Source organism: Cyprinodon variegatus, unplaced genomic scaffold (assembly GCF_000732505.1).
Source record: "Cyprinodon variegatus isolate N-32 unplaced genomic scaffold, C_variegatus-1.0 Scaffold27, whole genome shotgun sequence".
NCBI classification, from domain to species: Eukaryota; Metazoa; Chordata; class Actinopteri; order Cyprinodontiformes; family Cyprinodontidae; genus Cyprinodon; species Cyprinodon variegatus.
The window spans coordinates 1,736,908-1,752,709 of record NW_015150480.1 but is presented as its reverse complement, the minus strand read 5'-3'; positions in this window follow the sequence as shown (position 1 = coordinate 1,752,709).

Sequence of the window (15,802 nt, the reverse complement as noted above, 5' to 3'; positions counted from 1 at the left end):
AATAAAAAAAACATAACAAATCATTCAGTAAAATATGAGAAAATAAATACTCACTTAAAATATATCTGTGAGCTGTTAAAGCATTTATGTATATTCAAAGTAATCATAAAGTTTAAAATTAACTTCAAATTAATGTTAATATATAAAATAAGTGAGATAGTAAAGGAGGTAAGAAAACTGTATCCAAAGCTACTGTTACAGCACCTTATGTTAAGGTTTTTCTACACATTCTGACCAGACTGGCCTGTATATATTAATGATTCAAAAGAGAAACATTATCTTTTTTTTTTCTAATTAGGTTTAAGAACTATAATTGAAACATCCTTTGTCTAGCTATATACTAAAGTTATTATTCAGGAGTAATTACAGCTCCCCCTGTACTTTAGCTGAGCTCAGTGAGCCAGATAGGAGAGAAGATCCTCCCATGTGGCGACGGAGCATTAGCCAGAACGAAAGTTAGAGGAAACTTCAACATGTCAGCAACTCTTCATATTACTTATTTTCCACTGGTCTGGATGGATGCGGTGAAGATGATTGCTGATGATTTTCACAAATTCTTCCACAGAAAGTTGTTTAATATGATCTGTCATGTGCGTGGCCTGTTTATGACTAGAGCTTGTAGAAAATTTCATTTCAGATCTCTTTAAGGGCAATCAGTGATTAAATGAAAAGATGAGTAGATATATATTGTGTTTTGATTGCATATTAAAACTGCTGGAGGTAAAAGCCACCCAAGCGAGAACATTTATCTTCTTGTCCAGTACAGAAAAACTGCAAAATGTGCCTTCTCCGATCTAAGCGCATCTGAATAGGCTCACTTCCAACTGATTGTGGAAGCATTGTCCGACATGAGGGCACATTGAATGTGTGCAGCGGAGGGAAGTATCTTGATCTAACACACATCCACATGGGTGGTAAAGGAGAAAGATTAAAATGGCAACCAGTCTTTTTTTTATTATTTTTTTTTTCTTGCCAAAAGTTAAACACTAAATGGGGAGTTTTGTGTCATGTCAAAAAATAATGACTTGTCAACACATCACCGACACTTCCTTGTGCAAAACTTTTCCTTTAATGCAGAGTCAGTGTAGTTGTGCTTCAGCTGTCTTACAGACACTGCAGCTGTGCATCAGTGCTAAACTTGACATCTGTCTCCATTGGGAAAGCACAATAGTCAGCCCTTTTTCCAGCCAGTGACCCTTGCTGCCAGGTTGAAGCAGATGGAAAGTGTCTGCTTTTAACTGCTGCTCCTCCAGAGGTAGCTGGTCGACGAGGCTTGTTAGCACTTATCTCTTCACCCGATTTAATCTTCCCTGCCCAAGCGAGAGATTTTTCTCAAGATATGTAACCTGATTAAACTTGCAAGAACAAACTCTATATGCTGAAAAGCCAGAAAGAGGCTTGACAGAGTGAGACTTTGCCCTAATTCACTTTCAGTTATCTTCTAAAAAGAGAAATGCAAACATATTCAAGAACAGCCAAGTACTATTGAGGTAATACTTTCATTTTTGATAGAAGAAGTAATAGTGATAATAATAATACTAAGGATCAAACACGTGCAAATTTGTTGGCGAAACCCAAGCAGTCCGTGTTGTGCAGTGAATTCTTTCCTTTACTTTTGTGGTGAGCTCTTTTTTTCCAAGAACATTTTGCCTAATCCACCTCAGCTGCCTTCACTCTGAAATGATAAAAGAAGCCTGCAAGACTGGTTTTCATAAAACAAAAATATCTGTCAGGGCTTTGGCATATGATCCACTTTAATAAAACGGTGATTAACATTTCCTTATTGTCGCACGCTGCTCTGGGAAGAGTGGTTTTCCAGAGAAATAAACACCAATAGCATTCTATGATCAGAGAAAAGCAACATTGGAGTCTGATCGAGCAAATTTCACGCTATATCAGCATTTATCTCTTTAAAATTTATATAATATTTTAGAGACTGAACAGCTAAAAATCTTAAATTTATGGAATTCTCACTCTGCCTCTTATTGTTTTTTTTTTTTTTTATATCATAATTTTTTTTAAAAATACTAATCAAATAAGACCTTTTTAAATAACAGACTTAAAGAATGTCTTTCCATATATGAATGGTGACCTCATAAAATCTTGCACAATAATCATTGACCATACAGTATTTCTTTGTTTCTTGAGTTAAAAAAAAATATTTAAAGAATTGATGCAAAAATATGTGTACTCAAAACAGAAAAATACAGATATTGTGTGCTGCCCCATTACGTACAAGTATGCAAAAAACATAGATTAAAAACACGAGTAGGGTGGATACATTTCTCTTAAAATACCAAAACCTGTGTCTGTGTTTGGATCCAACGTTTAACTAGCACTGGAAAAACTATCTAGATATAAGTAAAGATTTCGTAAATTAAGTGTAGGCCCTATTTACCCTTAATTTGAGTAGGTAAATGAGATAAGCTGCCAATGGAATGAGTACTTTTACTCCTAAAATAAGATAATTAGATAACATGAGCTTGAAATAATAAAATTGTGTTAATTTATTTTAAGTGTAAATTGTCTTGTTCCATTGGTAAAATGTCTCTTTTACCTCCTCAATATAAGAACAAGTGCAGTTATTTTAAGAAAAAATGACCTCTAGATTTCGATTTTTTTCCACCGTGGATCATATCAATAATTTAATCCTGGATTTTAATGAAAAAACAGCTTAATCTGATGGATAAGGAAACAACAAAAACTGATATCTAATATACAGTCAATAATGAATAGAGCAAAAATTTGTATTTGTTATTTAATGTATTTAAAAATGTATTTATTAGAATAACTGATTAAATGTACCAGCAGCAGCTTTTGTATTTATTGTCTGAGCTACATGAAGAGAAAGTTCCAGAGAAGCTCAGTAGTTTATTTTCACTACTTTCCAGTACATGTGTAGCATTAGCCTTAAATGACTTTTGGCAATAAATTACGTGCTGCTGTAAGACAGGTAAGTGCTGATGGATTTGAAAGCTACATTACTGTGCTGCAGGTAAAGTGTCACAGGTGAAACATGTGAACAAAAGCTTGACTTGCACAATTATTGCCCGAAGGTAAGGCAAGTTTGTTTGTACAGCATCCACTGTGTACCATCATTTGTAATACAAGTTCCTTTCAAGAAAAACAAAAGCAAATAAAATATAAAACAGAGCTAGAAAAAACATGAGGGTAGTATTACATATAGAAATATGATATAAATGTGCACATTTAAGAAAAGACGTTTATGGTCCAGGACACGCTAGAGGGATAATGTCTCTGAGTTGGCATGGTGTCGCCTTGGGGTCCCGTCAGAACAGCTGGAGGAGATGTGTGTGGATCGGGAAGTCAGGGCATCTCCGCTTAGACTGCCGCCTCTGCGACCCGGCCCCGGATAAAGCAGAAGAAAATAAAATGGAAAAAGAAGGAAATAACAAAACAATCTTTGACCTGTTTGGTTAAACAAAAGTAAAGAGCATTGTTTTAACTCTGATTTAAAAGAGTCAAAGGTTTCTGTACCTCTCAGGTTTTCATGGAGATGCTTGTCTGGATAAAAGCAGAAATTATGCTGGATTAAATGGGAAATATTCACTCTGAATTACAGCTTGACTCACATGCGCTCATTCTACATTGTGGTAATTGTAGGGAGGCTGGGCTCACCGAGGACTGTTTTTAGTATCTGACTTTAGGCCACTATAGTCAGATAACAGTTCACTTGACTCTGTCTTCTCACTGGATAAATCACCATGCAAACTTTCATTTATGAACTCTAAAAAAATGAAACAGTTTTATCTTGGGTGGCCACTAGACTTTGCGTTAATACCCGATGAAAGGAAATGAATACAATTACTATAAGCCCCAAGCATGAATACATTTGAAAAAGAAGAAAGGGGTTGGAAAAACCTGATTATACGTGCTTGTGATTGAGTTATTCTGTTACAGAAACATAGGAATAAATCATTATTACACATCTTTTTCATTCAGGTTGTAAAGATTGTGAGAAGTTTTCTTTTTTTTGCTAATTCCATTCAGGGTGTGCGTCATTTCCTACAGGACACTGGGTATACAACACTGCTGGGTCTTCTAACAGATGTATGAATCGCAGCTAAGTTTCGGCCAAGTCTGCAGTGTGTGTGTTGGACTGCTCATTGGATTTCTGGAGACCACACAAGTTCCATAAGCATGTCTAAATCTCTGTACTGTCCTCTGTCTTTGCCTGAGCGCCTCTCATGGGGAGCAGGGTCATAAGTTCAATAGCAGCAGGGGACTTGCACTTAAACAAACATGTGGCATTGAGCTGATCATTTACTTTCAACATCTAATTATCTGATATCAATATAACACAACTGGGATTTCTATTTACAAATTAATTAACAGGCTACTATGATAATTTAACAAAGAACTAGATCTACTTTGGATTTGGTTTTTGGTTTTAAAACCTCAGAACATGACAGTGAAAAGAAGCCTCTAAATTAAAATTTAACAAATTAGTTTACTGCTTTTTTACATCTTCTTATTGCAACCCACCATGTAGTCAAAAAACCTGTTTCCCTCTCTCATTATCTCTACAGTTTTGGGCACCTGTGAAGGAAGAAAGTCAACAGTGTGTGAAATGGCCCCCAAGCCAGTTATTTCCCCCACAACAACAGTGATCCCTGGTCAGTCTTATAGCTGCATAAACTTACAGATAAAAAAAGGATTCCATCACTTGTATGTAGTTATAACTGAGCAAGCAGCCTCATCAGAGGTGATGAAGACTCCCAGTCAGAAATGACTGTCATACCACCTTGGTTTGCCATTAATGACCTCACCATACCGATGTAGCATAGAGAAGAAAAACACAGCCTGCAGCAAGTATGGGTGCTGAGAAGCAAAGCACTGGCTGCTACTGAAAAAACATAAATCTTGCTTTGATGAATCAGTGGATAGTTGCCACTTTGCATGATGAGAGACTCAGATTTGATCAGGTATGTGGTGAGGGGGGCAACACAATCTAAGTGCATCCACTGTTATGAAGGACAAAGACCCTCTACTGAGAAAAGAGGCTTCCATATGTACTTGTACCTTCTGTGACCATTTAACCTAGAACAGATGTTATCAATAAATAACAATGACCCATGGAGGCCTTCCTGCATGTGATTGAGACTTTTTTTTGTGTATCCTGCAAGGCTGGCTTTTTTAGCTGGTCAACACCTGACCAAACTGAAAGTTTTTTTTTGTGTAATCCTTGGTGAACATGTTTGAGAAAAGGGATAACTTTAAAAACCCAACGGGTAAAGGAGCAGCTTAGCTTGCACACACTGTCGGCTCCCCTGGGAGCCGTGTGAGAGTTCCTACAATCTGCCTCCTGTTACAAGGTCTGCTAGTAAGTTTTGACGTATATACATTTTAAGCTTTCTACAAACATCTGTAAGTGGAGATTTACATTCATGGCAGGATGTCCTTTGTTTTTTTGTTTATCTTTAAAAGCAGAACGGTCCTAAGACGCACCATTGCCTGTGTAAGGTGTGCGACAGGTAATGGTGATATAAAAAGAGCCTTCTCAAGAATATGATGGAGGAAATTCATATGTTGTCTACTGAAATATATCACAAGTTATCCTATGCAAAAAAAAAAAAAAAACTGTTTCTTGTATTTGGCAATCATAAAAACCTTAGGCGGAAACACAACAGCAGGTTTGATTGCATTTGGAAAAACTTTAAACATTTATGAAACATTCTCTTTGGAGTTTATTTGAATTGACCTTTGTCTGTTCTTGTTTGGCAGTAAAACATCCTAGAGAGAAATATCAGCTGTGCTGCTACCCTCAATGCCTTTGTTTATAGATGTTGGAGATCAGCCTGTTTTTCAGTGTAGTCCTGTTTCTCTGACTTGGACTGGCTGGATGTACTCTCTTCATCCTGTGACATGGGAGCTGGCTCGGAGCTTGTCTGCAGGGCTGTGTGTTTCCTGGACGGGGCCGCCTTTTACAGCTGCTTTTTGTGTCTCTGCTTCTGTCTCCTTGAACCCCAGTCAGCCTCAGCAGATGGCCGCTCACACTGAGTCTGGTTCTGCTGGAGGTTTCTTCCTGTTAAAAGTGAGTTTTTCCTCTCCACTGTCACTACAAGTATTCTTAGTGTGAGGGATTGCATTCGAGTCAATGAGTCGATGCAATCAACTGGTTTTCCTTAGATAGAAAACTTTGAATCAATTTGACTGTATGATCAGATGAACTGTAAGTTGCCTTGAGATGACATATGTTGTGAATTGGCGGTATAGAAATAAACTGAGTTGAAACTGAATTGAATAGTGTATTAAAAACTAATTTATATATAAAGACAAAAATAAAACAAGTAAAAAGTTTACTTCTATTAAGAAAGAAAATCTCTATGTTTTAAAGATTCATAATTTGGATATTTGAAGCTTTCGATTGTTTTATAACTATATTTCTATGTTATAGCATACAGCTTTTCTTTATTTGCCTTTATTATGTCACTTGAATGTACTTATGTGTTGTAGTTTTTTTCCTATCTTCTATTCGAATAACAGCAGTTTGTAATGCTTTCTTACTGAAATATAATATAGAACTAATCTCACCATGTCTTTTATATCGTACAAATTTAAAAGCTTGTATGTTTAATATAATTTGTCCATCCGTCGTCTCTCTAATCGCAATATTGAGGTGCTTGGACTCTTTAGGCCAGATGATAGATAATAATTCTGTAATCAAGCCCAGCTGACAGTTTTATTAATTCTTTGATCCAGGAGCCAGTTTAAAGCCAGCGACCGGATAAATGCATGACAGGGTCACTGGGAAGTCCTTAGTGAAGGATGGATTGCGACGCTAACTGAGCTGCATCTGATAACTGCAGCAAATGAAGCATTTCAAAGGACACAAACTTCTACAAGAAGAGACTTCCACTCCTCCCTTTTGTTCCCTGGCCATGCATGAGATTAAAGACATGTTCACATGCCATCACACAGCGTCCAGGTTGAATATGGAATGATAATCTCTCCAATATGCTAAAATGTTTGTTTTGTAGAGGGACCTAAAAAAACTGGAACAATATTTACAGAGGCTATTGCAGCCAAATATCCAGCCTCTTTCCCAGACGTTCCTGCTCCCTCATTTGTCTTCTATTCTCTTGAGCAAAATATAGACAGGGAAACTAATGTGTATAGAAATTTTCTCAGTTTCATTTTGAGCTGTTCACAGGAGCTCTTAAAAATAATCTCCTTAATGTATTTTGTTTTCATCTAACCTCGAATATTTATCATATTTTTCCCTATCTAGACAGCTTCAGATTCTTTTTAACATTTTGAGGAAATCCAATTGTCATTGTTATTTAGGATTTTTGCACTAAAAAACATTTAAAAAATGCTTCTTTAAAATTTCCCGAAAAACTTAATCTTCAAAAGAAGCCATGATTCCTGTGAAAATTCTTGGGATACTTTCATTGCATGATAAAGTGGCAAAACCTTGGTGGTCCTTTGTTGGTCCCCATTAAAACTGCATTATTTTGCTTCCTATTGACCCTTAGAAATGTCTACAGCACCAAGATGCCCGCTCTTAGAAATAGCTGCATGTAGTTACATAACAGGAAACAGCTGTCAGAAGCAACCCCAGTGTCTGGCTCTTTAGGTTCAGGTCTGGAGTCTACAGGTTGTTCTGTTTGTTTAGTGGAAATGCTTGACGCCCTCGAGCCAATGAGCAAAAGAGCACGTTTAATGGAATGGTTATGGTTTGATTATAGCAGGTTTCATGTAATCTTTTTAAAATCTGAAACAACAAGGGTACACACATTATTATAAAAAAAAACTTTCTTTTTCCTTTACTAGTGTGTTATGTGTGTTAAGCAAGACATGATTAAAAAATCCAGATAGGTGTCAACCTGTTTAAAAGAAGCCAAAAGAGCACAAGGTACAAAGTGATGACACTAGTTTTGTGAAGCTAATCTATATAAAAAATGCCATAGCAACAAATTATGACTTCTGATGAAAAACTGCATTTTAAAAATACTTAAATATTAAAAGATTCAGGCTCCAGGATTGTTTTTCTGTGGTTCACAGACGTTCTTCTTTACTACTGTTTCACCAGAGAAGGTACTTTTCAATTGTGAGTCAGAGAAATAATTGTATAAGTCTTAATTTTCTCCCTATAAACAGCCTTGTAAGGGTTTAATCACACTATTTCAGTGTATCTGTCAAAATTGTGTTCCCAGTGTAATATTTGTCCTTCTACTCAACTCATTGTCCCTAAATAGCAATTTAAAGCTAATGGTACGTGTAATGTCCTTATATGGGTAGCAAGGGAAGTGAAAAAACTGATACACAGCAGGTGTGATACAGCAGGTGAGGTTAAAAACTTTTTTATTAATTTTCTTCAAACAAAAAAATAAGGTTTTATTGATGAAATTGAACATTGTGCAGAATTATCAGCAAATATTTTGTACTGACAGAGCCCATAACAAAAAAAAAAAAAAAACAGAAAACAAAATTTGACAAAAATTATGCTCTCAGACTACTGACTTACAGCTCGAATCATCCGTCCTAGTCATAGTCTGTGTTGTGTCTTCTTTCCCTTGGATATAAGTTTCCATTGCTTTGAAGCAAAGGCCAATATGAGACCATGCTGTTAAGGCCATCGCTCATCCATCATGACCGCGCTTTTACAGTATTTCAGCAAGAAAAACTTAAAAAGCACTTTTTGTTTCTGAAAATGCTTCTTTCCAATCCCTACTTGATTTGAAAGAAAAAGACTCTAAAGGCCATGTCTGATTTTTTTATGTTTCAGGGATGTTTGTTGGGCTAAGATAGAATAATGTATTGTTTCTAAAGTACTTCATTTTTGATATGAGTTACCAAAATACTGTTTATGGGTTCAGTGACATGAAGTCTGTAAGATCTTGAACAACCGTTCGCACATATTATAGTATATTCTATTCCAATAAATGTACTACTGTGAATTTTTTTGCACAAGTATTACCAAAAACTATTTGTTAAACAACATATCTTTATAATTAACATTGGCGCTGCTGAAAAGCTGACAAACACAATCTGTTTTAAAATGCATAATAACAATAAAGCTTTACTCTTTGAAAAGCCTAAGTAACTTAAGTAAGAAAGTGAAAAAAAGTAGAAGCTTGAATTAGTTAAAACTATTTACATGTAAATGATATTTGAGCACTTTTTTTGCATTCACAACCAGTTAAGGTAAATTTTGTTTCTGAGGAACGTGAGAGGTAAATCACTTAAAAGTCTATCTCTATACATTTGACTGCCAATTAATATTTTTAAAGCTAATTTAATTAATTGCTACAGTAACTCAGGAATTTGATTTCCATATGGATATATTTTACCTTTTATAATACAACCAGAAGCTTGCATGCTTTTGGAATATGATGAGACAGAGCTACAAGATATAGTGCATGGTTCTAAAGTGGATATGGAATTGCTTAAAATGTGATAAGAAAAAAAAAAAGCATCTTTTGTTGCAATTGCAGCCAAAAGCATTTTGGGGTGTGTCTTTGCCATCTTTACAGAACTGCAGGCTGTCATATATAAACTTTCCCCACAGTATATTTTGTCACCATCTGTTTAAATGGGGATGTTGTTCTGCCATGTATAACATTTTTGCTGTGTTCCTTAAACTAATGATCACTGTACGTGTTTTTCTACAGGTGTGTGGCATTTGGTATGGTTTCCATGCTGTAGAACTGTGGTTCCCAACCTTTTTTGACTTGCATATCAGTTTGGGTATTTTGTCTGACCATGAGTACCACTCAGTCAAAAGTATTCATGAGAGCCCAAAAGTGGAATGTACAATAACCCATTATACAATAAAAAGTATTCATACTCTGTTTGTTTTACTTTGTTTTGTTTTACTTTGTTTTCATCATTCTTGACACTTGAACTTACTTTGATCAAGTGTGAGGAAACAGCTGATACCAGGCTGTTCTCTACATCCTGTCTGTTCCTCTGCTTGGTTTTGTCAAACTCAAACATATAAGAATAACCTACTTTTTGGTTGATAAAAGTTTCTTTTATTTTTTTGAGTTGGGTCCTCACTATCAGAACAGATCCCAGCCCTATTTTATTTAATTTCATTACCTAAGAAATAAAATATTTCCATGTACCCCTTGCAATGCACTCGCAGACCACTAGGGCTACTAGTACCCCCTATTGGAATCACTGCAGCAGACTATTGTCTTTATGTAGAAATCACTGGTTTTCATAACTGAGAAAAGATACCAAATACAGCTTTGTGTGGAGATTATTTAACCTTAATAAAAAAAAAAACTAAAAAAAACTTAAGTATTTTCTCAAATTGTAAGGTTTTTTTTAAAAAAGGTTTTCAAAGAAGTAAAAACTGCAAAGTGTATAGCTCACTTTTTTAGTTTACAAATATGTTTGTGTTAATGTGAAGTGCTTTTTTGACTTAATCAATCCCCAGTATAAACATTATTATTAAATGCATAATTTTTGTTTAATTAAATTTAAATTATTTAAAAGGTAACAAGAGACATTTTTCAATTCAAAGTTTTTTTTGCCTTGCTCCTGTTTCAAGTTCATATTCAGCTCTCTGTCTCTCCTACATTATGTTTAATATTCTGTTGTATTTTTGAGCTGTTGTTCATTTGAATTAGATTTCCATACAGTCCCAATTGTGCTGTTGTCTTTTGTTCTCTTTAGGGTTTAGTTGTTTTGCCTGTCTGCTTTGAGACAGCAGAGACATCAGACATAAAACAAGCACAGACAGCTATTGTAGGCAGTCTGGGACAAAGAGTGATGACAGCTCAGCCACTGAACAGAAAACACGATGACAAAACATCAGAAATATTTATTCAAGAATATTTTGTGTTTTTTTTTTTAATGCTAAACAGAAAAAAATTACTAACTAAGGTACTACATTAGTTTGACTCCTCTTGTTTTATTTGTATAGCATCTGATTATTTTGCTCTTCTTTAAAAATGAATATTATGTGGGAAATATCTCTGAAACTCTTAAATTTCAGATTCTTACTTGCAGTACCACCTGGGCTTTGACTGGGCCTTTCTAACAAATAAGCTTTTATCCAGTGGTGGGTAGTCAGGGCCTTCAAAGCCATCACTGCAGGCCTAAAATCAATCGAGAATCCCTAACCTACATTCACAACCTAAATTTTAATTTTCTTCTATACAACTGTAATTTTTTCCTAACAACCCGTCCTTTTAACTTTGTAGCATTTCCTTAGGTTGAGCTGCTTGCATTATATTTTATTTATCTTGTTGCTGTATTTTTTGTCCAATCATATTTCAGCCTTAGCACGTTGCATTCAATTAAATTTACCCAGACCCTTCAGAATGATAATAATTTCACTTAATTGATCTCACATTGGAGAAATTTACCTCTGCATTTAAGCTATCCCCTTGGGGAGGAATGGGCTGCCATTGTTGGGCACCCAGGGAGCAATCAGGGTTTAAGGGTCTTGCTCAGACACTCAGAGTGGCAGTCTATGGGAGTGGATTTCGAACTCACAACCTCAGGATTCCAAGCTCTATGCCCTAACCAATAGACCGCTACACCGAATCAGATTTCAGATTTGCTCCACTGGGCCAGCTAGATGGCCCACCCTAACATCACCATTTCCTGTCCTCTGATTGGTCAGTTAGAGCAAAAAGGTTTACAGCCAAGTTAAGCTAGCGACAATCTGCATTTCAGATTCACTTTTGTTAAAAGTTTTTCTGGCATCAACAGCTGATAATAAATTTAGATGCTAAGCCTTCCTGCACAAAAATATAAGGATGTATTTTGTTTATAAATAATCAGTATCTCTATCAATCTCTAGTCTGTGTAATTTTGTAACGATCATGGAAGAGCCCTCCAGGTTCTCTTCCATGACTGATCTGTATATATGAGTTTCTACATAGGCCAAACATTTAACCTTCTGTCTTATCTGTCAACAATAGAAATAACATTTTTTATCTTTAAGAATCAATCAGTAAATCTCAGTAATTCCATTCAAATTGCAATTAGTTTGTTGGCTAGTCGCTGAATAATGCTCTCCTTAATGAAATTTAAGAGGACGGCCATGTTTGCTGCTGAATGTTGATTTGTTATTTATTGATGTTAGATTGAATATTGCCAAATATTTTCCTAGCTTAGGATACATATATTTTTTTTCTTTGTTTTTTTTTTTTACACCTAACCCTGCTTTAAAGTTCTCACTATTTAATTTTTTTTTTGGTCACCTTAAAATATAAACAAACTACATGCCAATGGGCTCTGTTTACTGAGTAGGTGACCTCTGAATACACTTGGTTCCTAATACTTTTTTGAGGAGTATTAGAGTAAAGGGGGGTGTATAAGAAAACTTGTAAAGGGTTAGGTTTTGAAAAATTACTAATTATAAAAGCTATGTATATGTTTGTCTTACTATAACAGAAAACATAATAAAAAAAAATTCTAAAAATAAAAATTATCTTGATGCTTTGTGTATTAGATGGTATTAAGGAAGTCCTAAGCTGGCCTTTCCATTGACTATTCACTGACATTAGTAATAATGTAGATCAATCCATCCTACGTTCAAACCTTTTAGAAATTGGTCTTTTGAAGCAAACTTTCAAATTAATTGAAAGACATTAATTCATTGAATGAATTAATTAACTATTTGTCTGTGCATCAACAGTCCATTGTTAATGTTTAGTTAACACAATTTATTTTTTTCTGTTTAAACTGAAACTTAGACAACCTTTAACATTTTTTTATACGCAGAGTGTAAACAAAAACGAAACTTCGTTTTGAACAGCTATTATCACACTTCCATTTCTTAAAGTGCAGTAGTGATCACACGTGTGGAGGAAAAAACACGGTGCAAAAAAAAGCCATTGATATGGAAGTTCAGAGCATTAAATATATATGGTGCATTTATGCAGTGTTTTGGTTTGGTGTTGTCAGTTTGAGGCAGAGTCTATGACATGATTTAGAGTTTTTTCTAAAGTTTAGCTGTCTGATGACAGTGGGGAAGAAGCTGTTTCGGAATCCTCAATCCAAAGCCTCAATCTAAAGGGCAGCAGGGAGAATAGTCCATGACGGGGGTGTGAGGGTTAATTTATATCCTTATGGGCTCGGGACACACAGCGCCTGGATGAAATGTCTTTTATGAAGGGAAGAGTAGCCCCGATGATCTTCTCTGCAGTTCTCATCACTCTTCTCACCTTCTTCCAGTCTGAGGCGCTGCAGCCTCCGCACCACACAGGGAGACAGCTGGTCAGAACGCTCTCGTGCTTCTGTAGAAGGTGGTGAGGATGGGTGGGGGCAGGTGGGCTCTCCTCATCCTCTGCAGGAAATACATGCGCTTTTGTGCCCTTTTGACCAGAGAGGTGGTGTTTACAGTCCAGGTGAGGTTATCTGTGATTTACACCCTCAGGAATTTGGGAGACTTTTGTAGCATTTGTTGGTGGTTTACTTGATTGCATTTTTTTTCCAATAAAGATTTGTAAAACCAAAAAAGTTCCCACTCGAAGATATGGAGGAACTCTGATCCTATTATCACCTGAACTTAATTTATTCTTAATTTATTAACTCATTATCTACTCGCAAACATTTGCACTTGTATGCTTTCATTTATAAATCCATCCCCAGCCTGCTGCCTCCCAATCCAAACTCCACTATTTAATAAAGAGTACAGTCCTAGCCTTCATTCCCAAGGGACTTTCTTTCTTTCTGTATTCCCTCAGTTTGTATAGAAATTGGGGGGAAAAAAGGCCCTCTCCTATTGTACTCCATCTTCCTGAAATATCCTGCAGCAACAACTGAAAATGTCTAGTTTGATGGTTACTGGACAGTTAAAGCACATTTTGAAGTAAAGTTTTATGTTTAACACTTCCCTTTGACTGTCAAGATAATATTTTCAAAATTATTGCATTGTTTTATAGAAATTATGTCTTTATTTTTATGCGACCTCAGGCAGTCTCAATGAGAATACCTTTCTAAATGAAACTAAATTAGAAAGAAAATCCTTATTATATTTTTGTACTTCTATATTATTTCATGCACACACTGCAGTAATCAGTCAGTCTGTCTCAGTACGATTACCTGCCTCATTCTCAACTAAGCCTGAGAAGGAAAACACTCATCCAAACACAACAGAGATCCATTATGTGCAAAGGTGAACTCCTAATGAGAGCTGAAAATCAGACGCTCGTGTAATCGGACACTGTACTGTACACAGTAAAGATTCTCTAGCTCCTTTCCCTCTGAACAGCTTCAGATCAAAAGTTTGTTGTAGGTTATAAAAATTCCTCACCTTCAGTTAAATTTACGGCAGCACTCATTAGCTGAAATAAAACAGATTAATGCATGTGCAATTAAATGCGAACTACAGTCCTAATAGTGAAGCAGAATCTACATAGGCAAAGTCCAATTACAGTTGGGTTTTTTTTATTATTCAGCATTTATTGAAATTTAATTCTACATTTCTACTTTAAGCTTCTTGAGATAAAAAAAGGTATTTTTGCTCAGATGGAAATGTTTAGTCTTGAAGCTTTAAGTGTTGGTGTGAGATTTTTCTGTTGATCTCGAGTGTTAGTCCACATCATGCTGTCCCGCAGGGATGGGGTATTAGTTCAGAGAAAAAGGAAGCCACTACCTCATTAGACTGCTAATTTTAGGCACCAGGAAAAGATGTTTGGAAACTTTTGGCCAAGATTCCAAGTGCTGGAGTGGTACCCATTGCAGTCCCACGGGAGAGGCAGGGGTGATTTTGGTACTTGAGCAAGCTCAAAGAAACAATTTACAACATATACAGTGGGACTTCAAAAGTGTCTTATCAGGGTCAGGCATCAAACATGAATGATTCCATATGAAACAGCAGCTTTCTGTTTACTGTAATTAGTGGAATATTTTTCCATTAGGGGAAGTAAAAATAAATTAGCATGGCTTTGGTTGAGAGGCTGACGCAGATTTTCTTCCCTCCTGAAATATAATTCCAGCACCTTGGCGTCAGTTTTTCGGTTAAAAGTTTTTAATTCATTGACAAATATCTCTTTTTGAACAAGATGATGTTTTTATTTCCAAGTTTGGCATCAAATTTAACACCTTAAAGTAAAATGTAAAACCTCTTAAAAAACCAACAGTTTCCATATTTGAAATGTTTTACCTGCAACCAGAGTAGAATATACAGCATAATTATTCTTGATAAACTTACCAAATTTTTTAAAATATTTTTTAGGTGAACATACAACTAAATAGAATAAAATAATACCATTCTGAAAAAAAGAAAAGAAAAAAAGACTTGTGGCATGTTGTTTTACTCAGTCATCCATTTATAGAGTGTTACAGGAGTGTAAAAACTTGAAAAGCAAGAAGAAGTCTTAAATCCTGGTGTCGGCTCTCTGTTGTCCATAAACCTAGCAGGAGCTGTAGGGAAGGATGAGAGAGCAACCCCAACAAACTCCTAACAAAATGACGACTGATAAATTGCAGATGAAACCAATGACAGAAAAAATTCTCAATGAGCTCAGTTGGCGCCAGGCCTCCTTTAAATGTCTGAGATAAATGTCGGTCTTTTTTTAATTTTGGAGAACTAATAATTGCTCAGTGTCTTGCAGATAGGGGTCAGTTTGCTCGAACTTTTTAATAGCATAGAGTATCTTGGAGATAGCCTACTCTAACATAACTTAATCCTGATATTTACATACATTGTAAAAAAAGAAATGATCTTTTTTTTTCCTCACTATATGCCTCTAAATCCAAATTTGCTTTTCTCATTCAAGGTGTTTTGGGAAAAAAAAAATCACAATTCAATTTAATTCAGTTCACTTATATAGAGCGAATTCACAACACATGTTATTTCAAAGCACTT